Source organism: Pristis pectinata, chromosome 8 (assembly GCF_009764475.1).
Source record: "Pristis pectinata isolate sPriPec2 chromosome 8, sPriPec2.1.pri, whole genome shotgun sequence".
Lineage (NCBI taxonomy): Eukaryota > Metazoa > Chordata > Chondrichthyes > Rhinopristiformes > Pristidae > Pristis > Pristis pectinata.
The window spans coordinates 85,840,144-85,867,275 of record NC_067412.1 but is presented as its reverse complement, the minus strand read 5'-3'; the positions used below and the strand labels follow the sequence as shown (position 1 = coordinate 85,867,275).

Genomic DNA, 27,132 nt, shown 5'->3' with positions numbered 1-27,132 from the left:
TAAACTTAATTAAATAAACATGGGTTATCAGTGAAAACCCATCTGGTTCATTAAAGTCCTTCAGGCAAGCAAGTCTGCTGCTGTTACCGTAATGAATAGTACGCAAGTCCAAATGGACCTTCTGAATGGGTCTAAGAAGCCACTCAGTTCAGGCAGAGACATTTAGATCCAGTAAATGGTTAAATTTTACAAAGGAGCACTGGCCTTTATTCTCAGGGGTTAGAACATACTCAGGATAGTTTCTTCACCAAGACCTGGTTTTAACTTTTGTATAATGTCTCAGAGTCTCTAACTAGCAAAGATATTTCTTCTCTGCCCTATCAGCTCCCCTTAACATCTTGAAAACTGTCTTATTCACACTACCACCTTCTAAGTTCCATGCAATGTGTTTAATCGCTCCATGAACTTTAACACTGGCTGCCCAGATATCACTGATAAATTTACAGCATTCTTCCTCCCAGGACAATAGTGCCCAGAACTACTAATGGTGCTTCAGGTCCACTAACCAGGTCTTGGTAGAAGCTGGGCTGCAGCTTTATCCTCTTGCACTGCAGTCCCAAGTACGAAGGACAACATTTTTATGATACACAAAGATCATCAAATCGGTTTAGACCTCATGTAAGCTTTTAAGCACACACTCTGTTCTGTCCTTTTTAGGTTTTAAGTGGGTCGGTGTATTTGCTTACGTTGAAATCCATTTGACATTCTGCTTACTCTCTCAATTAACAGTAATGTGCAACTTAATGCTGCCATCCACACATCTTACAAAACTGCCCTTGTGTCATTGACAAACTGGCAGATGAGCATATAGGACAAGTTCAGCACATCCATTTTGTAATAACTTACTGTCAGTGCCTTCCCTGACCAGTGTATCCAGAACTCTGTTGGAAGATGCTATGTTCATCAGACACACAGCATCAAGACCAAGCCAGGAAACAAGCTGCTGACATCCAATCTTCCATGCCCAACTCAACTCTTGCCATCTCCCTTGTGGAACTTCTCATATTTCACCACAGCTGAATATGATTAAAGGAACACATTTTGAGGAGCTCATGTCCAACAGAATCCACACGGACACAGTGAAAGGAAGAACGCTGAAAGATCGCGGACAATGACATTTTTAGATTGGTAGTGATTTCCAATCAACATTTACCTACCCTCTGGTTAAACATCTTCCACCTGAAACATTAACCGTTTCTCTTTCCACAGACATTGCCTGACTTGCTGAACTGAAGCATTTTAGAACATCAAAATCTATTGTTTTTTTTGATTTCCATTTACCAGCTTATGTAAACTTAAGATCATAAATCTAGCATAAAGTTCAACTGCATTACTTTGACCAAAAAATAAAATCACTTCTTTTCAAAAGGAAGAAAAGTAGCTCAAGTTTATTCAACAGCACCCTACTTTGTCCTGGAGTAATTCACAGTTAAAATGTTAGAGTAAATGCCTCCTTAAGAAAAATAAATCAAAAGTTAAACCATTACCCTTACCAGCAGGATGGATGTATCGTACACTAAGCAACTCCTCAGATTTCCAGCCAATGTTTTCAGCCAGCTGCAAGGGTCTGGAATGCAGCATGTGGAGACAGAGCTGCTCTTTTTATAAGCAGCATGCTTGCTACACCCTCAGCACTAGCTCACTATCCTCAGCACTAGGTGAAAGGGGAGCACACTTGGGCAGGAAGTGATTCAGAAATCTAACTGGGACATTTTGTCACAGCAGAATTTGTTTCAAAGGAAAAGGGAAATTTGAAATCAACATTATCGCAGACCTCATGAATGGCAACAAACCAATTAAGTCACATGGATTACAAGCAGACAAGTTTTACTAAAGAAAAGCTTTACATAAAGAAAACAGTCAACATGACAACAAGCTGGCAAAGAACTGTCTTTTCCCACATCAGCCTTGGCTGTAGGTAACATGCCTCCTCAAAGTCAACAGCTTCTGAAATCAAGACTCCAGGGATATGTGCACATATTCTAGGCTGATACTCGAGCGTCATACTTTTTAAGCAACTCGTACACAGAACGAGTGGTCACAGCAAAGGCCAGGTCTATGGCACATCTCAGTTCCCTCCAGAAGGTGAATGTGAACTGCCTCCTTGAGTGAGTTTAGTTCATGTGGTGAAAGTACAGCCACAGTGGCGTCAGGTAGGGAGTTCCAGTTTTGAGGCCCTGGGGTGATGAAGGAATGGCAATACTCGGCCAAGCTCTACTTGGGTATAAAATTAAAACCAGACTCTATTGTGGACAATCCAAGCTCCATCTGAGCCTGAACACTTCTAAACTCCTCTTCCTCCTCCCACTCCCAAGAGGTCTGCAGAAAAAAATTGAAAAAGAACTATATTGCTCATCCTTTGATGCTGATTAAATACGGAGGGGACGTGATGATACTAAGCAAATCATCTGGATCTGGATAATGTGCTGAGCAAGGCCCAGTACAACCCAAGCCCAACACACAGTGGGGTCCTGTCAGGCTTGTGAAAAGTGGTCAGGCTCTCCTTCCTCGTAACAAGTGAATCAAAAGAAACTACAGCACAGATATGAGCCCCTTTGGCCTCTTGTCCATACCTACCATGATGCTCATGTATGCTTTTCCCATTTGCCCACAGAAGGCCAATATCCCCCTACCCAAGTACCTGTACAAATGCCTTTTAAACATTAAACTTGCAAATATCTATCACAAGTTTTACAGCACACAGCCAAAAGCAGGAACGACACCCAGCAGAGAGCAGTTAAAACACACCAGAACCCACCCCCTCAGTTCCTATTTTGGCCTTCATTCTGAACAGGCAGCTGGAGTAGCCTGCTGTGAGAGAGCAGAGTCCTTCTTTGTATCGGCTGGAAGAAGTGGCACTGTCAAGCCTTTAACTGCAAACTTCACTCCAGGCCAAGCATGTTGGGACAAGTCAGGTGGAAGTGCTGAGATGCAATAAAGAATATCTAAGGTAAAAGCTTCGTGGAGTGGGAGGAGCAAGTTGTCAATGAGATGGTTGAGTGGATGAAAGATTTATAACCGACACTAGCTCATGGCAGTGGGATGTTAATCCATCAGCATGACCTGTTGCCAAAATCCCTCCCTTAAGACTGGCCCCCATATTTTACTCAGGTATTCACAGGTGGAGGGGGAAAGATGCAAGAAAGCAGAAAAGAATGGAATAAAAATGAATGCTGGCTGTGCAGAGATCCTGAAAATGAATATTTGGTGAACAAGCCACATTTACTTCAGGGATTGATTCTGCAGCAATGAAGGAACTGGAAATAGTCATTCCAAACAGAAAGAGCAGCTTGCAGAGAAACAACCATATTGAATCAAACAGGAAGAAAATTCAGCAAATTGGCAATAGCAATGGATCACAAAAGACCATCCTAACATTAACCACAGTGGAAACAAACATGCTGACACAGATCTCCACAATTACTTTGAAGTTTTATGATGCATTGCTCATGGTAAACAACATTAATTTGATTCAAGACTTGATATGTTGATTTTTTTTGTCCAGTGTAATGAAATATCACTTCTTAATAGGGGAGCTCAAGCTTCATGGACTGAGATGGAGTTTGCTGCTGTACCATAGACAAGACTATAAAGCAATGAAGCCCCTGAGCAGCACCAAGGTGAGCAGGCCAATGCAGAAGAAAACTTAAAAGTGGGATGTATGTGGGAGCAAGTGTGCCACACAAGGCTTTCCAATGAATGGTGTAAAAGCAGTCAAGAGTAACACATAGCCTTTGAGATTTAACACTCAACATCTTGTACAGAACCAACCATTCAGGCTGAAGCTTGACAATCAGCGAGTAAAAGCAGAGCAAGAGGAAGAAGCAACATGAAGTTCTAGTTAGATTTGTTTACATCAGCTGTGCTCACTGTTCACAGTCAGAAGTGATAACTGAAGCCCTGCAGGTTAACTGCCAGTAGATCATTCACAGAGGAAGAGGAAAAAAGGAGAAATTTTGGACTTCACTGACAACTGAACTTGAACACACACACACACACACTAAAGACAGGATTGCAATACTAATTGCAGGCTAAACCTTAAAAATATGACACATGGCAGAGGTTATATCTAGCAAAAACACAAAAGCTGGGGATTAACAACAGGAATTTATTTGGAGTGAAGGAGTAGGATGTGGGATGGTGGCTGCTGTCAATATCAACATATTATGTTTAATAAAGCTCCTGTGTAATGTGCAGGCAATAAAAAAAAATGGTGTAACTTGTGGAAATATTTTTAAAAAGGGGGGCAAAGGAATGTGGAAGGAAACTAAAAGATTTAGATGGCCAACAAATAATTCTCAAGAAGCTCGACACCATCCAGGACAGAGCAGCCTGCTTGACTGGTACCTCAATTCATCCTATACATTCATTCCCTCCATCAGGGCATTGTGTACCATACTCAAAATTCACCGCAATTACTCAGCCAGGCACCACCTCCCAAACCCATTATCTCTACCCCAAGGATGACTAGGGCAGTGAATGCATGAGGACACCACCACCCACAGGGATCCCTTGAAGTTGCACACTTGGAAATATTTCACCAGTCCTAAATCCCAGAAACTCCTGCCCAACAGCACTGCAGGAGTATATTCACCACAAGGACTGTAACCGTTCCAAAAGGCAGCTCAGTGCCACCTTCAAGGGCAAGTAGGAATTGGCAATGAATGCTGGCTTTGCCAGCAGTGCACAGATTCCAAAAATGGATATTCACTACTAGGTGAATCTGCCACATTTACTTTATGCATTGATTCTATGGCAATGAAGGAATTGGAAATAGTTATTTAAAAATGAAAGTCATGAGGGATTCTCTGGTCATGAATTTTCATTAGTGAAGAGACAGTTCATTACGGATCCAGAAATGAAAGCAGAAGACCAAGCCCAACTTTCACTTTATATGGCCTGAAGAAGAACTTTGATGGGAAGGGAGGTGGGTAGGGAAAGAAACATTTCCAAAGCAATTCCCTGCCCCTCCCATTCAAAAGGCAAGTAGGAATTTTCTTGGAATTCTGGGAACATTCTCCCCTCAACAGCAAAACTCAATAAGCCATGCATCTTACTTCAATGACCATGGCAGCTGGATTTGTCTGTATAACAGTGGCCACGTTGTTGGAGCATCCACCTCAGCAGCTGAAGACGAAGCCAGCAATGGTTGGGAGAAAGGAATAGGAAAAATACAAAAGGCCAAAGTCTTGGGAGTGGGAAGTTTAGGTTGGAGGAGTAGTTTTAAGGGACAGACAGTGGCAAATAGGGAGAGCAACACCATAACTTAATCAAGGGCAGGAAATCACATGAGCAGTGCCTGATGCAGGATAACTCAAAGCAGAGTTTTGGATCAGTTTATGGCAATGTTGGATGCAAAACCTGTCAGGCAAAATAAAATTAGAAGAGTCAGTTCCATAGATTACAAGGGCAAAGATGAGGATCTTAAGTTAACAATGTTGACAAGAAATTGCTACACCAAGCATTTCAATGGGATGAAATCATTGTACCATGCAAAGTCAACACGATGAAAAATAAAATTGCTGTACATTTGAGCTGTGCAGAACCAAGTGCACCAACATTGGGCACAAGAGTGAATGTTCACCTGATCAGTGCCTTCAGCTCTGAGAATCCTTTGTTTTGAGAATTCAGTAGGAAGCTCTGCACTGCTTTGATACAAACACAGACTCAAAATAAGAACCCTTATTCCTATTGGTAAATCTGTCCAATTTAAATACAATTTACCAACCACTCTTTTCCTTCAAATTATAATTAAAGAACTAGTTCACTTAATTTACAATCCTCAAGCATTGTAAAGGAATGCAAGAAGGGATTGAATAACATTGCCAATACAAAATTTGCTTGCAGCTATCTTTTTCAGATGTGCCCTTGCAAGCCTTGCCCCTGGGTTTAGTCATACTCCACTCAACTCCAAAATGTGTTGATTTGCAGAATACAAAGATTAACCAAGTAAAAGGTCACCAATAAAATTGATTACCTCACCTCCTTTCATGCTGCAGAGAATGGATCCCGCATTGCTCTCCATTGGAACCTGGATTTGTTTTAAAGATAAACTTGCGCCCCAGTACACGTTGCTGCAACATGGATGTGGCTCTTTGGCAAAACCCTGCTGAAGATTGCAGCCTCAAGCTAAAGTAACATTCCTTGGGTTGACACCGTTAAACTGATAAGGGTTCATTGTTTGCTCCAAATAATGATGACAACTACGACAAGACATGACATTGGGTTCTCCCCCAGAATAAAAGACACAGCACAGAAAAAGACCCTCTGGCCCACCAAGTCCACACTGACCAGGAACCAGCCACTTACACTAATCCTACATTAATCCCATTTTTTTTTTTAAAACTTACATTATTTTTGGTATTTTTTTTACTTTCAAGAGCTTGAATTTTTACCCCCTCCAAAAAAAAACTCAAGAACAAGCTCATCTCCCAGACCTAGGATTCTGCACCCCCTCTGCAACTAGATCCTTGACTTCCTGACCAATAGCCCGTAATCAGCAAGGACAGGCAGCAATACCTCAGTCATGATTATCCTCACCACCCAAACATGCCCTCTTCACTTTACTGCCATCAGGGAGGTGGTATAGGAGCCTGAAGACCCACACTCAACGATTCAGGAACACTTTCTTCCCCTCCGCCACCAGATTTTTGAACGTTCCATTAACACTAACTCGTTATTTCTCCTTTGCACTATTTATTTTTGTAACTTAGTAATTTTTATGTCTTTATGTCTTGCACTGTACTGCTGCTGCAAAACAAATTTCACAACATGTCAGTGATAATAACCTGATTCTGATCCTCAACACCAGTACGCCACAAAGCTGTGTCCTCAGTCCCCTACTTTACTCCCTATACACTCACTGTGGGGCCAGATTCGGTATTAACTCCATTCACCAGTTTGCAGATGACACCACCGTTGTGGACTGGATCTCAAACATCGATGACACAGATGATAGAAAGGACATAGAGAACCTAACATCATGGTGTCAAGATAACAACCTCTCCCTCAATGTCAGTAAAAACAAAAGAGCTGGTCATTGACTTCAGGAAGTGGTGTGGAGTACCCCCCCCCCCCCCCCCCCCCATGTGCATCATTGATGGCAAGGTGAAGATGGTTGAGAGTTTCAAGTTTCTAGATGTGACTATCATCAATAATATGTCCTGGTCCAATCACGTAGATGCTATAGCCATGAAAGCACACCAGCACCTCTACTTCCTCAGAAGGCTAGAGAAATTTGACATGTCCCTGTTGACCCTCAATTACTTTTTTTTACAAGTTTTTTTTTAAAAAAACAGATGCACAATAGAAGGCATCCTATCTTCATGCATCACAGCTGCAAGACTGCAAGAAATTGGAGAGTTGTGAACACAGCCCAGTCCATCACAGAAACCAGCCTCCCCCTCCATCAACTGTCTACACTTCCCGCTGCCTTGAGAAAGCAGCCAAATTAATCAAGGACCCCTCCCACCCTGGTCATCCTCTCTTCTGCCCCTTTCATTTAGGCCGAAGATACAAGAGCTTGAGAACACATACCACCGGGCTCAGGGACAGCTTCTATCCTGCTGTTTTAAGAGTCTTGAACAGACCTCCTGTACAATAAAGGTGAACTCTTGCTCTCTCTGTCTACCTCATCATGGCCCTTGCACCTTATTTGTCTACTTGCACTGCACTCTAACACTATATCCTTTCATACTACCGTGATTTACATATGTACAGAATGATCTGTCTGGATGTCATGCAAATGAAAACTTTTCACCTCATCTCAGTACATGTGATAATAATAAACCAATTAGGAGTGAATATCGACACCTGCATATTCAATTCTATGGGCAAGGAAAATGAACCATTTCATTCTTCCATAAAGTTTTCAAACGATCTTGAACACTTAGAGTTAGCCAGGTATATCCAGAACTGACCATAGCACCAAGAATTCATTTGGGCCTGTAGAGATCAACAGGAATTCCATTGCAGTATCTGATAATGCAGCAATGTAAATGAAGCAGACAACATGCTTGGACCTGAACCCTACAACTGGTGCATGGAGCTTTCAAGAGATTTACAGCGGGTGACTAACCTGGTGTCTACGAATACAATTAGCTGCAAAATTGGGTAGTTCTTACAGTTGTAAAATGCTGTGTGTGTACTAAATATGCAGAGAAAAGGAGAAAAATACTGCACAAACCTTTGAGTGGATTCAAACCTTCCAGCATTTGTTGTCAATTCATCTTACTTTCCACACCACCTCTCTGTGCAAAGATACTTAATTCAAGTTAGATAAAAGGATAGGTGTTTCAGTGGTCCCTTATAAAAAGGGAAAACTATCCCTTCAGAGACCTCCTTCACCATCCCTCTACATGGATTTAATTTTTTTCTTCAATTATTTGCCAGTAATAAACAATGTTTTCTTTATTAACTTTACAACACAATCTGGTAACATGTTGAGAAAACAAGATTATTCAGTGAGATGACTTGGAATGCCCAGTTACAAGAGATGAACTTGAGATGTCATTAGGATCGACTACCAACTATGCACACTCTTCAAATACACTCAGCCGATTATTCCCTTTGGATTGGGCCCAAATGTCCTTTTTTGATACCCCTCATGATCACATGTATAACATCACTGAAATCACAGTGAATATAAGAAAATATAAAACGTAGGCCAAAATTTGGATATTCAGACAAATTACTAATTCCAACCCATTTTAAAATATTTAAGACCTGTATCGATATAGGAAGCCTCAAAAGAGTTTTACAGCTAATCAGGTGTAAATATAAATCAAAAACTACACTTGCTGGAAGTCTGACAAACAATACAGTAAATGCTAGAAACACCCAGCAGCTCAGACAGCATCTGTGGAAGAGGAAACAGAGCTAATGTTTCAAGTTGAAGACCCTTCGTCAAAGTCAAATTAAAACCAACTCTTTTTCTCTTCCCCATTTCTGAGGAAGGGTCTTCAACCTGAAGCATTAACTCCTTTTCTCCCTCCATAAACATTGCCAGACTATTTTCCAGTATTTATATTTCAAGTGTAAATGTAAATGTTTACTGTAAAACAAAATGTGATAACAATTTTGGGCACAACAGGTCCCCCAAACACAATGAGATAACTTGTTTTAATAATGTTGGTTGAAGGATAAATAATAACCAGTTAACCTAGAATAACTCCCTAGCTCTTCATCATAACTTTTTATACCAACTAGAGAAGGAAGACTAGGTCCTGGCTTAACATTTCATCTGAAAGATGGCAAAGACTGTACCTTCAATCCTTTTGTATCCCCACAGCACTTCAATTGCAGTACTGGTCTAGATTTTCATGCCCAACTCTCTGGAGTTGGTCTTGAACCTACAATCTCCCAACTCAGGTTGAGAGCGCTACCCCCCAAGCCACAGCATGTTTAGATTTCTTCTTCAAATACAACTAGATTAGAAGTGATTAAAACAACAAAAGCTCATCTGACCCCATTGTACAATGTTGAATAGATAAAGTACAAAGTATGTGATCCAAATTTACTATGATGGGACACTAAGGAAAAATAATTTTAAATTATGCCAGATCTGTTGAGAGGCCGCAATCTACAAAGCTTTCATCATACATATCTACTTGCTTGTGGCAGTTTTCAAATTTAAGTAGAGTTAGAGAAAAAAAATTAGATAAAAAGTAGAATTTAAGAACAAAACTGAACAATTTGTGAACATGTATTTTGCTTTGGGCAATATCACACTTCATTTATTAATTCAAATATAAGCCTTGGCTGTAAACCTGACTTAAGAATGAAGAAAATAAGAACAGGAACTTGTTGCTGCTCTGTAATTATCTTGACTTCTTGGATACGTAGGGACATTTAGCTTTAAACACTGTACTTGTGGCCAAGTTTAGAAATAGGTGAAAAGGAAGACTACATAGTTTACAGTAAGTGAATCCTTCATGAACTCCAATAAATTTTAAAAAAAAGATACTTACTCAGCGTCATTTCTGAGTTTTTCTGGTGCTTACGAAATAGTTAGGCAGAACTTTTAAAGTGCAGGAAAATGTCACAATCTGCTTCGGAGAGAAACAGTTGGAAAAAAAAGTGAACACTGATCCAAAGGAGCTATGACGTAGAACGATGAGTTTGGTTAGTGTTAGCTGTGCCTCAGTTGAGAATACTCATCTCAATCCCACTTGAGTTTACAGTTTAGTCTGATAGTTTACTGCAGTACTGAGGTAGTGCTCCATTAGCAGATATGCAGCCTTCCAGGTAAAACATTAAATGTGGGACTTGGTTGTGCTCTCAATTAGAAATAAAGATATCTTTTAGCACTTCTTCCAAAGAGCAAGGGAGTTGTTTGAGGTGCTGCATATTTACCTCTCACATGATTAAAAACTTATTTGACCATTTTTACTGGGACCCTGATGTACCCAATGGGTTATGTTACTACGCAAGCACCCAGAGGTCTGAATTATTTTCCTGGAGGCATGAATTTGAATTCCACCAGGGCTGCAGAGCTATTTTAGTTGAAATAATTAAATAGAATCTGGAATATTTTGTAGCAACTGTGAGCGAGGAACTACCAGATTACTGTAAAAACAGATTTGGTTTAGTGAAATCCTTCAAGGAAATCTACCACCCTTAGCGTGCCTGGCATATAACTCACCCCAGCCCACAGCCACATGGTTGATTCTGAAACAGCCCACTGAGCTACGAAGTTTAGAGAGCATTTATGGATAGATAATCAATGCCAGATGCCGCCACAAAGAATAATTATGAAAAAGACTTTTCCTGTTTTCCACATCACAATAGTGTCACTTGCACTAGGACACACTTTGTAGATACAAGTTGTTCCTTTTATTTAAAAATGTCGCAGAGCACAATGGCTTCAGGTCTGTTTTGGTTTGAACTTTGATAGACCTAAACTATTGTGAAACAACTTTACACAATACTTTGTTAATTTCCCTTAACTCGATGACTAAACATCTGCAGTCCTCAAGGATAGAAAATCCCAAAAGTCCCCTTACCCTTTTGCATGAAGAAATTTCTTCTCATTTCTGTCCTAAATGGCTGACCTCATTCTCTGCAAATGACCCGTTTCTAGTTACCCAGGCTACGGGGAAACATCAACTCCACATCTAGCTTTTCAGCCTTGAAAGAATTTTACATGTTTAAATGAAATCACTAATTCTTCTAACTCAAGAAAGTACAGACACAGTCTACCTAATCTCTCTACATATGACGAATGCATCATCCTAGAAATCAATCTGGTGAACCTTCGTGGCACTCCTCCATTTTAAGTACATCTTTCCTTTGGTAGGGAGACTACACCTGTACACAATATTCCAGATGCAGTCTTACTGGGACCCTATGTTATTGCAACAAGATATTTCTATCTTTGCATTCAAATTCACTGGCAATAAAGGCCAACAAAGTTTTGACCTTCTCAATTGCTTGCTGTACCTGCATATTAACTTTTGAATGATAAAACACACAATATTCACCATTTTAGCAAGAACTCTGTTTATTAGTAGCCTGATATAATAAGACTTCTGAATTATTCCATTCAATAGGCAAACAAATAGCCAGGTTCATTGGCAGAGCAAGCTCAAAATTAACAGTTGTACTACCTGATAAGAACTTCCTGCAACAAATATGAACAAATGGGAAAGGTAGACTAATTTTTCCAACACTATCCTGAGTTATGAAAGGAAAGGTAATAAGGATAGGAACCCTCCTCTGAGCACCCTCTCCTTACCAGTTCCAATTCTCCAAACAGTTGCTGAGACAAGGCACATTCAATGATCTTGGTTACTTTTATTTAAAAGCCATTGACTGGAAATGTTTCGTTCCCTATAGATGTAGCCTCATCTGCTGAGTATTACCAGCATCCTGCTTTTATTTCAGATAATCAGCGGCTGCAGCATTTTGATTTCCATCTATTTTTCTATAACATAATACAAGTTACTATTCTGGCTAGATATCAAATTCAATTGCTTTCCATAGCCTCAATTCCAACATTTTTACCTCCAGTACTTAGGAACCACAGGCAGTAATAACATTCTCCATCTCCCCAATGTACATAGTACAATACTGGACTTTATCATGAAGCACTGAGCATCTGCTTTAATCTCAGTTCAATCTTCTTTAAAGATACTGAAGAAACACACTTTGTGATGTTTACATTGGTACAACCACATTACAGGAGATAAAATATTAGAGCACAATTGGTAAAATAAGATATAATTAGCAAAATATCTTATTCCAAAATTTAGACTCCATGTATGGTAATACAAGAGAATAGGCTAAAGCTCACTTATTACTAACATCATTTTGGCCAGGGGTCCAATTCATGCGTTTGATGCACTTGCTTTCTTTTATTAACCTAGTCTGCGACCCTGCTGGTAATCTTTAAGAGTTAAATAATTTGAAATCAGACTTGCCATAAGTTTACACTCCAGATCAATGGTGCTTAACACAACATGCATCTGGCAACAGTTAGAGAGTGATTTTGATGATAGCATTCATAGCTTTTCTGCCAGATTGCAGAGATTTCCAAGCTTTGTAAATTCCCAGTGATACTTCCCCAGCAGTGTCAGAGTGCCCTGGACATGGGAGAGAGCTGGGTGCACATTGCAGCCTGAACACTGCATTATCACAGCATGGCACATTGGGAAAAGGCCACCCTAAATTGACTGAAAGATATGATTGCAGTAGTTGTTACATTACAAAACCTAGCAACACAAAGTCATCCTTTCACCAAGATCTTTAATCCCTAATCATTTATTTTTGTTTTAAAACTCTTTTTGCAGGCAATTAAGAGTTAAGCACACTGGTGTGTTTAGAGTCACATATAGGCCAGTCTTGGCAAGGAGAGTAGATATCCTTCAATGAAGGACATCAGTAAATCAGATGCAGGGCAGAAAACCCTCTCTCAAGGGTTGTTACCTTCAGAACCCAGAGCAGAAATAACATTTTATAATGTTAAATGACCAATTCCATTTAGCCATTATTTTTCTTTCCCACAACCATGCTAATTTTAGACTTTCAAATGCTGAAGTCAATGACTAGTTGAAGAGCATTAAAGTTGCAGTATTCTGATTTAGATTGCACAGAAGTATGCCATGCAGTAGGGGATTACCCTACAGTAATAACACTCTTCAAGCAGTCACATTTGTAACTTATAAATTGTTGATACTTGGCACAATGTGGAAAGGAAACCACAATTCAATCTACAGTTGGTATGGGGAAGAGAAACTAAAAAGAAAATTCAGATCTAAAAACTATGATTCAATCTTTCTTCATATAATTATGCAGCAAGCCGAGAAATAGTTTAGAACTTTATCTGGTCTGTGTGCAATATGATTGGTTGATTAAGTGAACATCCTACTATTTAACGCTGCAGTGAAGGAAAGCAAAGACAGGAGAAAAAAAATATGACCACACCACTCCACACTTCTCAAAGTAGGACAGGCAGCTTCTAAACAAAGGATGCATGGCATTATAAAATGATCTTACTGCAGTGCAAGGTGTGGACTGAAAGAGGAAACTCGAAGCAAGAACAAGAAGTAACTAGGAGGTTATGAGCCACGTTCAATAAAATGGTGATAATTCAAAAGGCTCATTACACAACACTCGATTAGCCCACTCATGACAGATTACATGGGCAAACCACATCTGGCCTGGGAGGTTTGCATTCTATCATTATATTAGTTCATTCCAGATCTTTAAATATACTGCAATATTCAACAAACATTACATCACCTTCCCTTTATAATGAGACAGGCAGTGACACCTCTCTGCTGCTACAGCAACATTTTGATGGACTTATTTGAATATTTTACACATACACACAAATATATATATACTGCATGCACCACAGAGTATACTCTTACAGGGAGAGGGGTGATAAAGTGAGATGGGGAAGAGAAGAAAGGATGCAAGACATAAAACACTGTTTCTGGATGCGCCGAGTTTCTTTCCTCATCAGTAATTATCTTGTGCCATTGTCACAGGACACCTTGGATCACTTATTAAAATACTGGGCTGCAAGAGAGGCCATTGATGGCTCAGCTGACGACACTGAATGGAGCTTTATTTTTTGTCATTAATCTGCCTAATGCTGGTCGACAGCTGGTTCCTGGTTGCAAAGCTCCTACTCAGTATTTCACTTCCCTGCTTTAGGTTAAGGCTGTTCCCTCCCCTTGCCTGGCCAGCCAATCAGCAGGCAGCTCACCGCTCACCCCACACCGTACGGCACTCACCACCCCCAAGTCAGCCAGTGCCAGCAGGTGCACTCTTTCCACTTGCTAATAATATCATGCCTCCAACGAATTTAATTCACAGTAGTTGCAGCGAGCAGTTCCATCCTCCTTGAATATTTATCGACGAGACAAGCTTTGAAATGAGCTTTTGCTGCATCATTTTTAAATCCTTCTTCCCTGACTTCTGCATCCTATTCTCTGCAAACTATCTGTTGCTACACATTGTTGAGACTACCCTTCTCTGCAAAAAGGAAAAAAATATTCATTTTTGTTGCACAAAATAATGGCTCACAGGGTTAAGAGATAACTTAGAGGGAAGATAGTAGGAATAAACTAGAGACTTATGAGACTGCAGATGCTGGAATCTACAGCAAATCCTGACGCACGGTCTCAACCCCAAAAGTCAACTATCCCTTTGCCTCCACAGATGCTGCCTGACCCACCAAGTTCCTCCAGTTGTTTGTTTTTTTTGCGGTAGGAATAAACTGGTCATTGTCAGAGTGACAGGCTCATCCAAGTGGAGTGTCAAAAGGTATTTCCTCCTCCTCAATTTATAATCTGAGGAATCGTTTGAAAAGACCATAGCACAAAGTGACTTGCTTTGCTGATGATACTGACAGGAAAAATGAGTTGCTGGAGGACACAGTTGCAAAAGGAAAAATGTTAAAGTGAGCAATGGAGTAAACAGGGAATTCAATTTGATAGGAAGGGAAAAGCAGAACAGATTTTTAAACCATGAAAAATCATGCTACACCTGCACATCATGCAGACCTTCCAGGCATCGAGTTAGAACACAAATCTCAGCCATGAACTATACAGGGTGCCAGTATCAAAGGTGAGCATTGCCCTTTGGCGAGCCACCGGTCGACTGAAGAGTTCGGTGTCGATTTCTTGAGGGATAAACCTTAAGTGAGTTCTATGGAGGTGGCAACAGGGAGGGTAGAACATTGACGCATATTTGTATTTTGGCAAGGACATTGACACATCCCATGCAACAGATTGCTCAGGAGCAGTGGATCCCAAGGAATGGAACAATTTGGATCAGGAGTTGGGGGAGTGGGCAGAAAGCCAGGGTGGTGGTCGAGCAAAATGTTGGTTACTGGAGGTCTGAGAGTGCTGGGCTCCTTGCTTTTTGCAGTGCAGTGAACTGGATAAATATCAGGAACATAAACAGGGGGACTGCTGATAATGCCAGGATTGGCATTATGGTGGTGGGACAGGAGCATCAGGGTTCAGGGCAGCAGGCAAATGTTGGTGGGTTGATTAGGGGGCAGGATGTGGCAGAGTGCTCAGTCCAGAGGGGCGCAATGTGGTGCATCTGGAGGGTGGTAAGTTGGCAGGTAGGGGGTACATGATGGGTGATGTGAAGGAGTAGAGGGATCTTGCAACACATGTCCAAAGATCTACCAAGGTAGCAGGGCAGGTAGGATGTGTGGGAGTGTATACAGGGTACTTGCCTTATACTGGCCAAGGCATGGGAGATCACACTGAAGCATTGCGCAACCATTATAGGTGTACAGTTCCAGTCGCTGTATTGTACGTAGGACATTAGAGCATAGAGGCTACAGAAGTTTATGAGAATGGGGAATTGTTGTTAAGGGGAGGGTGTCTAGATTGGTCGTTTGCTTTGGCACAGAGGAGAACGAGGGGAAATTTGACTGAAGTACGTAGAACTGTAAGAGACCTGTGCAGGGCAGTTGGTGGAGATCAGTTTCCCTTGGTGGACGAGTCAGTGATAGGGATGAAACTGGGCTGATTGATGAAGGGATTAAAGGGAAAGGAAGAAAAAAAAATGGAGGGGATCTGGAGTCTGCTGCCTGGTTGGAAAAGGTGGGGGGGGTGGATGCGGATATCTTTTAAATGAAGGGTACCTGGATGAGCACTTGAAGAGGCTGCAGGGTTATGCACCAAGATCTGGGTAGCAGGATTTACCCAGCCCAAGGTCTAATTTTGGCAGACATGGAAATACTGGGCCAAATGGCTTTCTGCTGCACCATGAATATCTAGGATCCTATGAGCTTAGAAGAATAATGATGCTGAAAGGGCTAGAGATGAATGTCGAGTAGCTGTCTTCGTTGCCTGGTTTGTTAAGAACCAGGAGACATACAACCACAAAGGTAGAATCTTGCAGTCCCATATGAGAAATGCAACATTTTTGGGCATGAGAGGCTAAGCTAAAAAATGCTCTCACGTTCCTTGACACATTAGAAAAATGTAGTTACCATCAGGGAGATAAGGGAAGGCTGGTCATCTTGAGAACATTCAATAGAAACCAACTGGACTGATAATGGATATTGAAGGCTAGTGAGACAACGTAGGGGGTGAAGATTTGAAGATGGGCGAGCCAGACCGTCTGAATGAACCAGGCCATCAACATTTCCCTTGTGTCGAGTCAGAGTAATACAGCATGGAAACAGGCCCTTCAGTCCAACTTGTCCATGCTGATCATGGTGCCCACCAAACCGGTCCCATTTGCCTACATTTGGCCCATATCCCTCAAAATCCCTCCTATCCATGTACTCATCCAAATGTCTTTTGATTGTTGTTCTTGTACTTGCCTTGATCACCTTCTCTGGCAGGTCATTCCACATACACACCACCCTCTGCATGAAGTTGCCCCTCAGGTCCCTTTTAAATCTTTCACCTCTCACTTTAAACCTATGCTCTCTAGATTTTAGTTCCCCTTCCCTGGGGAAAAAGATCATGTGCATTCACACTACCTATGCCCCTCATGATTTTATACACCTCTAAGGTCACGCTTCAACCTCCTACGCTTCAAGGAATAGAGTCCCAACCTGCTCAATCTCTCCCTATAACTCAGGCCTTCAAGTCCTGGCAGCATCCTCAAAGTTTATCTGCACTCTCCAATTTAGTGAAAGTGTCAGGGAATAACCATCAGATTAAATTGCTTAGCAGTTAAACCACTAAGAAAATCTTGAGAACTCAAGTGAAACCATCTTGCCCATCCTATGGTCCACTTTATCCATCCTATCACCCAATTCCTTTAATTTTCAAAAACCTACCAGAATCAGCATGAGCATCCATACCCAACAATTTATAATTCTCCAGGTGAAAGAGTCCTAGATAGTCAAATACATATACTGTTACCATCTCCCTAGTTCTAAACTCATCAACTGGAGAAAACACTCTCTCAGCATTACATTAGTGCCCAGGGAGGGGCACAGAACATCAACAGTATTCATCCTTGTAAAGGGACTGGATGGCATGATCAATTATTAAGTTATTACTGTAAACAACCATATGTCAGCTAACAAAGCAGTGAAAGTAGCATAGTGTTGAACAGAAAAGCTTGAGCCCAAGAGGGATCTTGATCTAATGAGGGGCTTACTGAAAGCTGGATTGTATCCCCATAGAACATTCATTGGAACTTGCAGCAATTTCCACATAGACATTCACAAATCTGTTCAGCAGTGACAGCACTTCCCTGACCACAGCCACAATCTTGAAAGAATGAGAATATCTGTTATACACTTGGACAGAATGGTGGACAATTGATGCTTTTAGGATGAATAACACAAATGACTTTTCCAGCTGCTTCAACATATCACTGCACGTTTACTGATGCACACAGTCTCAAATCAAATTATTCCAACTGCTTATATTTGCATTAATGCACTTACATCCTTTACAGTATTCTCAAACCAGATTACAAGGAAAATGAAAATCATAATGTTGGTTTATTGTCACATGTACCGAGATACAGTGGAAAGGTTGTTTTGCGTGTCATCTAGATAGATCACACCATACACAATTACAATGAGGCAGGAAAAAGAAAACAGAATGCAGAATACAGTGTTGCAGTTACAGAGAAAGTGCAGTGCAGACTGACAAACAAGGTGCAAGGGCCACAACTAGATAGACTGGGAGATCAAGAGTTCACCTTTTTCCATATGAGAGGTCCATTCAGGAGTCTGCTAACAGAAGCTGCTCTCAAGTCTGGTGGTTTGTGCTCAGGCTTTTGTACAAACCTATTATTCTGGATTATATCATTTTACAAATGGGACAGGGAAGACAAAAGGGGCACTACAATTTTAAAACTCATGTTACCAAATTTCTAAAAATGAACGTAAGCAATCTGCAGTTTGTACATTAAATAATCTGAAAACCTATGGGTATGAATTGCTTTTCACTAACTGATATACAAAAACCAACATTTAAAAAAGTAATAATAATTGCAATTCTTGTTACAATATTAGTTGCATACCTTGCCCTGCAAGGTCACCATCTCTCCCTCCAAACTGAATGTAATGACAACAAATTCACCAAAATTTAAGAGCTGCTGAATAAATCCCTCTACCACATAACATTCCATTTCATTTCAGTAAATACACATCAGTCAAAACCTCATTATATGCATCTCTCAATATTTCAATGAGAAATAGCATGCAGATAGATCATGATCTGTGTCCAAGACAAAAACTGGCTGCTGTCTCCAAATTATTGACGCAATCAATGACCGCTGATAACCCCAGTCATCACTTCGAGAGGCGGGCTACAAAGATGTCATGTGAATGATTTGGGCAATGAACCAACACACACACTTCTTTATACATGATTACCATGTATTGCAAAGATCTGGATTAATGGCATCATGCAGGCGACAAAGAATACCCTTCAGTGAGCTTTTATAAGGTAGAGACTTTCAGATGGTTTAACAGCTTGATTAAAACAGCAGCAAATTGCAAACCAACTGCAGAAGAACAAGCAATCCTTTCAGCCTCATGTACTGTTCATCACCTGATAATTTAAACATTAACATTTTTAAACAAGATTACCGAGACAGTGTAACATGAGAAGTGTAAAGAAATGGTAATACTTCATTATACTGCACCATTAATGGGAAGCAAGCTACTTTTTGTTTTGGAAAAAAAAGCAAAAAGTCATTAACTCTTGGTACAAATTATCTTGATTAATATCTTTAAAAAAATATTTGAGATGAAGCACAAAGGAACAAGATTGAACAATGGTTTTGCAAATAAAATACGAGCATAAGAACAATGGGGCAAACATTATGTTGATCAGCTGGTGCAACTTGAACAACCTAATACCCTGCTGTCGTACTAGAAACACTCGATCAAACCCACTCCACTGGTAATTTTACACCCTTCTACTCTTCCTCCTGTTACGAGTGGTAACTTGGAGGTGCCACTCCAGATAATTAATTTCTGGCAAGAGACAGAATGCAGTTCATACTCAATCTGTTCAACTGTGGAAGGCATTGCAACTAGTCATGTTCCTACCTGCTCCAAGAGCGTTGAAACCACAATTTCTCCCTCCTCCCCCAACTAATCCAACCGCAGCTGCTCCACAATTGACCAAACTCGAAGTAGAAAAGGATTGTGACCTGCCTTACACTAACCCATTTACACAACCACTAAATACTTGTTTTACATACAATAGTTATACAAAAGGTAATGGAATTTGATACCTAAGTAAACAAGATTCCTGCATTAAACTGCACAGCATACAATCAAGTTCCAAGTCCAGAATTACAACAACTAGCACAAAAAGAAAAGCACCCAGAGGGCACCAGGTGAAAAGCAAACCTGATTCAAGGCATTGAGTGATCCTATTCCTGTGGGATTTTCATTCCTTCAGCAGGCAGACAACCCACCAAGTTATTGAGAACTAATACCACCTTTGCCGAATAAAATCTCAAAGGAACAGACATAACATCAGCTGAAAATAACACTGGTTGGTAGAGAAGGTTGTATGTCTAGAGGGCAAAAAATGGACAAGGCAGTGTAAAAAGCCATCTGTTCCAAATCAAATGCTATTGTCAGGCTGGATTGCCCTGCAGTCATAGAAACTGTAGCATCTACTGCACTCTCTATTGAAATCTCTGGCACCACCCTATAAATCTTTCTTCCATTGTCAAAAACCAAATTTTCCTGGAAGACATTTTTCCCAGGAATTAATTGGGTCAGTCCAGCCCTAGAGGCACAGCTTCAACTAGATCACACTGCTTTAAACTGTTCATCACCTATTATAAACAGCAAATACCTTGCACAAAATATTTCTTAAGCCTGCTTCATAAATTGCCACATGATAGCAATGAAAGCAGAAAATGCTGGAAATACTCAGTAGGTCAGGCAGCCTCTGTAGAAAGAGAAACAGTTAACAGTGCAGGTCAATGATCCCTCATCAGAAAATTGACAAAGCAAGTATTTTAAGTTAGAGACAGGAAGGGATGCAGATAAAAGGGACTGAACAAAAAAATCCAAATTGACACTTAGCAGCACCACTGATGATCCAGCCACTTAGATAAAACATTCAATAGGTGCTGGTCCTTGGGTGACCGATTCCACAGTGCAGAATCTAAGGGCAGTCTAGAGTTTCTCTGCATCATCCTGACCACTTCTGCCAAAACAAAACATCCTCTCACTTATCAGATTGCTGCCTGTGGGATCTTGCTGTGCACAACCTGACTGCCAATTCTCAACAATGATCTCACTTTAGAAGCACTGCAAAGACAAGGTTCTTTTATATTCATTATCCAAAACCAGAAGAGCAAGATCAATAGTCACCAACAATGCAGTTGGCAAAATGCCAACAGCAGGTAAGTATAAAATTGGTCAAAAATCACTGCATCCCCATCAAGCAATCAATGTTGTTTCCACCTTGCCACGCTGTATAGCCTTAACTAAATGCATAATTGTTTAGCTCAGAATGGCTAAATGCATAATTGTTTAGCTCAGAATGGCTGAATGCAATTTACCACAGTTAAGAAACACATGGATCCCAAGTGGTTGCAATATGATGCTCGGGCTGCTCTTTTCAGCAAGCAGACATAAGATGTCCGTGGGAAGAAAGCAGGGCGGCTGCCCAGTAATAACAGTAATTCCCCAAGGTCTGGGGCAATACATTTATATTGCTAATTGATGCCACTGATCAGATGAAAAATACAAAGGCAGGATGTCAAGTATGCAGCTAGTGTACAAAAGCAAGACTGGCAATCCAAAATAAAGACAGTAGAAGCTGCAACTAATCACCAGATGAGAAAATGTTTGTGAAGAGAGAAACAGGATTAATAATTCAGTTCTGCTAATAGGTCATCATTTGAAAACATCAACTCCACAGATGCTACTTGACCTGCTGAGCATGCTCAAATGGCTGCATGGTCAGTGGGGTTTTCCCTCCCTACAACCTACAGAGTCTAGAATCTGGATTCTTACTTCCAGTTAAAGACTCATCTATTTAGGGGTGGTGCAGGTAATGCAAGTATCTCACAGTTCCAGCAACCAGAATTCAATTCCAACCTCTGGTGCTGTTGATGTGGAGTTTGCACACTTTTCATGTGAGCACGTGGGTTTCCCCAGGGTGCACTTGTTTCCTCCCTCTTCTCAAAGACCTGCTGGTCAGCAGGTCAATTGGTCACTGTAAATCACTGGTAGCAGAATCAGAAGGATGTTAATAGGTATGTGAGAAAATAGGTTATAGGGAAATTATTGAGAGAATGCTTGAGAGCCAGTACTGCTTCAAGGCTGAAAGGCTTCCTCCTATGCCATAAAGAAATGAATACTGAAATGAAATTAAAAAAATGTGAGGGCTGTAATTATAGACATTTCTTCATACAGAGAATATTGAATGTTAAATTTTTACTTCAAGAAGATTGAGGATAGATAGATCTCTTCATTACAGTCACGTACCTCAAAACACACAGTGAAATACACCTTTTGCATAGTGTGTTCTGTGGGCAGCCTGCAAGATGCTCAGTCTTGACGACATTCAAGGCCAAGATTGACAGCTTTTTGGATGGCACTTCTCTTAAAAAGGTCCCTTTTTAAATATATTTTCAAAATAGCTATTTAACACTTTTGGGCCAGATTCTGTGAGGTTCTTTACATTGTACACCTTAGCCGTGTGGAAACCCCAGAGAAAAGCTACAAACACTGTTAAGACAATCAGGAAATGTGATGGGAGACTAGCAAAGGTAGAAGATTAGCCACACTTTACTGAACAGCAGACTGGTTTGAGAGGTTGTAAAGATAAGGCTTCAGGGGAAATTTACAATCAGAAGTTATTCTCACATGAGATTTTGCTTGGTGAACCATTCCAAAAAATGATTCTGCGAGGCAAAGTACTGCTATTTTAACCATTAATCCTTTCCTGCAGAAACATACCCCACTACAAGAACACCTGTGGTTCATACTCCACTTGCAAAAGTAACAGACAGCTCACTGGGTTAACACAAGCAAGTCAATCCTTCAGATTCTCCCCAGATTCCACCATTCACCTACAACAGGGGTAATTTACAAACTAATCTACAAACCTTAAATGAACCCAATTGACTGGCTGGAACTGCCACCTTGTCATTTACAACTTTATAGAAACTACTAGATATAGACAATCACTTGCTGTTTCTCAGCATTTGAAGGAGAATGATTTTTTTTTAAAAAGTCACAGATTTAAAAAGTCACAGGGAGCTGAAACAATAGTAATGTGTTAATTTACTAGATTCACAATAAAGATACAATGCCATGATCAGGCACCAATTAAGTCCTGTGCTACAATTAAAAAAACATTTATTTTCATATTTTCAGGGTGCCTCCCGCCAATTTTTAAACAGGTTTCAGCAAAAGTGCTGGAAACTATTTGCTCCAAATTCCTGCCTTGCCAAAGAACTAATGGGACCCCGACTCAGATATCCTCATCCTTGATTTTTTTTTAAAAAGTGCTCAACTTTTAGTTGGTATCTGCTTGAACCTTTTCTCATTCTGGCTCAGAAACTGTATCAAGATAAACTGAACACATTTAATTTTAATATACTATTAACATTGCTGAATAAAGAGTGGAATTCAATCAAAACAAAATTTAGTAAGAACATACAAGTGATTACTGTACCTAAATTTTCAAAGTAATCACCAGGTATAACCCAAGATATTTCCTTTAAAGCTCTAAAAGTGTACACACAGAAGATTCTCATTCATCTCAAGCCTTTGCAATAACTGTACCTTGAATTCTGTAGTTCTGAGGCATAAATTTAAAAGATAAATTTTGGCTTGATTGAAAAACTATATCATCCATAGTGAGAGACCAACCTATTAGCTTCTACTAGCCTTGAACAGCCTGACTTGATTTTCAATATCAGCTAGCCTTGATACTATAACATGCCAAAAGTTTAGCAAGCACCAACCCTGAAACGTCACAATTGCAAATTTATTGGTTTATGATGGATTATATTGTGAATGCCAAAATTCTACTTAACGTTTAAATTCACTTCAAGGGTTCAGAGCTGCTTTAACACAAGTTGGTGCAGAGCCAGTCTTGACCTGTCGAGCCAGCCAATGGCCTGATGTACCAGTATAGGATGTTCATGAACATATGAAACCAGACAAATGTTAATGATAATTTCAAGAGCTCCAACCTCTGCTCACTTTGTTAGAATTGACAAACATTAAGAGAAATAAAAACCTCCACTGAAGACGTCACATCTGTGAGCCAAGTCCTGCATTATCAGTCACACCTATACAAGGTTTGGCCGCCACATTAGAGGAGACATTCAAAGTCAGATGAAGGGCAAGGGAGGTTAACTTGCTTTCAAGAAAAAATGTTAACAGTAACACAACTAGTCAACTTGTAGCAGTATAAATAAATTCCTAAAACAGTGGATGACATGCAAGGGAAGAGGAATAATTTGAAAAGGTCAGCACTTGAATCATTTATAAACAAATAAATGCTGCAGCATGCAAAGAATCACAATACCAAAGTCCGCGAGTTGTTTGCATATTCAATGCGCAAGCCTCGTTAAATTAAAAAGGCATTAACCTTTAATGCACTTGCCTAACATTCCACTATTATCAGTCTTGGTAAGTGAGTCATCTCAAGTCAGATCTGCGAGCTAGGCTCCTGTGAAAATACAAGTGTCTTTGCCAACTGAGGCAAAGTTCAACCTGTTCAAAACGAATCAAGAGGTGACAAATCAAGTTACAAAAGCAAGACAAAAGCTAAAATTCCTTTTTCAGGTGTATCAAAATCTTAGTAATAGCTGATAGTCAAAGATAAACAAAGAGGGGAATAAGTCCACAAATGCAATAAGTACCTGGCCAAAAAGCAGGTGCCAGAAGGTGCATTTTCTATAATACTACCACTTATGAGATTTGGATGCTTATGAACGAACTATCCCAATCAGCCAGGAATTCAAGTGCTGTTCCTAAAATCAGAAATAGTCGGCCATTCTTTTAAGCGACCATTGAACCTGAAGTCTTTACAAGGCAGTGTCAGAATTTACTCAAATTGTGTGTCATGCAGCTGTAATAATAGTTACTAAGGCTAATTATTGGTTACCAATTAATTACAAACTAATTACAAGCACACCTCTTTTCAGAAGTATGTTAAAAAAAACCTTGAGCTTCAAGAGTAATATTACTAAAAACCCAAAAATGGCATAAGAAATACTGGCAACTTGAAGCAATTGAAGAAAGACAAAAACTCTGAATTCTGTGATAAGGGAATCATGTAGTCTTAGAATAAGTTTTGTTTATCATTCTTCAGAATCCTTCTAACTCATCAATGTGAGGAGAACCCGCCCAGTCTTGCTACAGGAGAAACAAAGGACTGCAGATGCTGGAACCTAGATGAAAAACAAAAACACTGCCTGGCCTGCTGAGTTCCTCCAGCATCGTCCAGTCTTGCTACATCCATTTACCGTTGCCCCTCTCCAATCTAATCATGGACATTGGCAGCTTCCATCACAACCAGGGAACCTGGAAGTGAATTCCACAACCCCACAATTCTAGGCAAAAACAATTCTTTTGTCTTCTGTGCCAAAGCTCCAATTTAATCTTTCATCTGTAGCCCCACATTCTACCCACCCCACTGACTCTGGAACCAGCCCAACAACTCTCATCAGAATTTTCCATACATACTTTATTTCACAAGTTTTCCAAAATTTCCTTCATACCATGCAAACAAGTTAAATTGTGTAGAGTCTCAGATTAAAGGGTAGGCAATTTGGGACTGAGAGGAGGAGAAATTTTATCACATGGAGGATGGTGGTTCTTTGGAATTCTGTACTCCAGAGGGCTGTGGTAGAGGCTCAGTCATGGAGTTCTCTTAAAAAGAGAGATCAATATATTTCTGGAGAAGAGGGAACACGTGGATAGTGCAGAAAAGTGGCATTAAGGTTGAAGATCAGCTACAATTTTCATGAATGGCAGAGTAGGCTCAAAGGGCTAAATAACTTACTTCTGTTCCTACTTGACTGCATGTCGGAAGGAATAGTCAAACGAAGTTTCGAAATAGCAATTAGACGTGTACTTGATTGTAAATAACGGTGATTAAAAATCTATACAAAACCAAGTGCAAAATGAAAAGTATTGAGGCATCCTTGTTTGAATATCATTATTTCAGTCCAGTTTCTGAGCTACGATTCCATAATAATTTGGATAATGAACTCATTTGCAAGATTTGTCAGGAAAAATTTGGGCAAGATTAAACCGAGCAGCTCTTCTGAAAAGATGCCACAGTTACAATGAATACCAAGGCACAATGGCCTTCTCTGCTGCAAGATTCTCCGATTCTAAGGGCTAACGTTCGTTTGGTTAGATTTTGGAACAGGACCATTATTTCTACAATAAGTAATTTTAAAAAAACTTTTTTTAATAAACAGCTTTATACACCTGTTTAGAAACAACAGTCATACACAGATATTCCCAACAGAAAAGAAACATAAGGGAAATTTTCAGCGTAGTTTGACAGATTTAGCGGGAAGTGAAAAGTATTATCATTTAGCTTCTTTCAATTTAGAGTTACTTTTAAAAGCCTACAACTGGAAAAAAAAACTGCAGAGGAGGGGAAACGATGAACGCTTCTCAAAAATGTTAAATAATGAGCTCATCATCTCCTGACTCAGTGCAAGAGTAACGTCTTCAACAGGAAAAGATGACCAAAGATAGACTGGTAAGACGCTGGATTTAAAGTTTTAACTACCTGTTCTCAGTACAAAGGCTGCAAGGCATATATATAAAGGCACACGGTGAGAGCATTGCTTACTTCTAACTACTTCTTGCACCGGACGGTAGCAATGAATGGCCCTTGTAGTTTGGAACGTGGCCCGGATTATGTTACTCGGCCGCAGTGTAACAACGCTCCACTTTAGAACGTGGCCCGGATTAGTTCACTCCAGGATCGTTCACACTCGGGCAGGCGTGCGAGTGTCTGCAGCCGTTTAACCAGAGATTAGTGAAAGCGGCTTTCTGGGGTCGGAGTAAACAAGTCGACCAGGATCAATCTCAATTAAAGCAGATCTGCCAAAGGATGACGTGCACTTATGTGTATCAGATTTCTTCTTAAACTTGACTGGCTTTACATACACTCCTAACATCAATAGGCATCTTACATGGGGTGCTCATGCGTACGCTGCTCTGAAAGACCCAGCGATTCTCCAGAAGCAGCTCCTTTCCCCCTGACATTTCCTCTCAACCTACATCATGCTATTAGGATGAAATAAACTTACACTATTTGCAATAAGGGGAAAGCTAAAGTGTTGGCACTCCATATCCCAAGACGTCAATGCACCGCTGCCCCCTTACCTTGAGTCTCCTCACTCCACACGCTGCTCCAGGACTGAAGCAACCAGCCACACAGTGTCAATGCCCGCGAGTAACCTCCGACCTCCAAAGGGGGGAAGCCCGGAAACACGGGCATACGTCATCTGATTCGATTCTCAGCGGCCAATCGTGGAGCCGTGTCCTTTAGCCCCGCCCACTCCTATCCCCCGCCCTGTTGCTGTTGGAACCGCAGTCCCAGATTCTGTGAGTAATGCAGATTGCGTGAGTGATACTGTGCTCATGAATTGCTCACGCTCTTTTTGCAGAAGTAATTTCTATGACCGTTGTTCAGAATTAAGCATAGGTCATGCATTTCCACG

General features: G+C 40.5%; 1 protein-coding gene across 5 annotated transcripts in view; it reads right to left on the bottom strand.

The window, feature by feature from the left end:
* The window catches only part of acsl4a (acyl-CoA synthetase long chain family member 4a), a 63,922-nt gene extending 37,027 nt beyond the window's left edge, over positions 1-26,895 (bottom strand). The window contains exon 1 of one of the 5 annotated variants that reach the window (XM_052020995.1): positions 26,795-26,895. The gene's annotated coding sequence lies outside the window, so the exon portion shown is untranslated. Of the gene's footprint in view, positions 1-1,493; positions 1,585-26,255; positions 26,276-26,794 lie in introns of those variants that run through there. The other 4 variants (XM_052020994.1, XM_052020997.1, XM_052020993.1 and 1 more) reach the window with 4 other exon arrangements.
* Between the last annotated feature and the right edge of the window lie 237 nt (positions 26,896-27,132).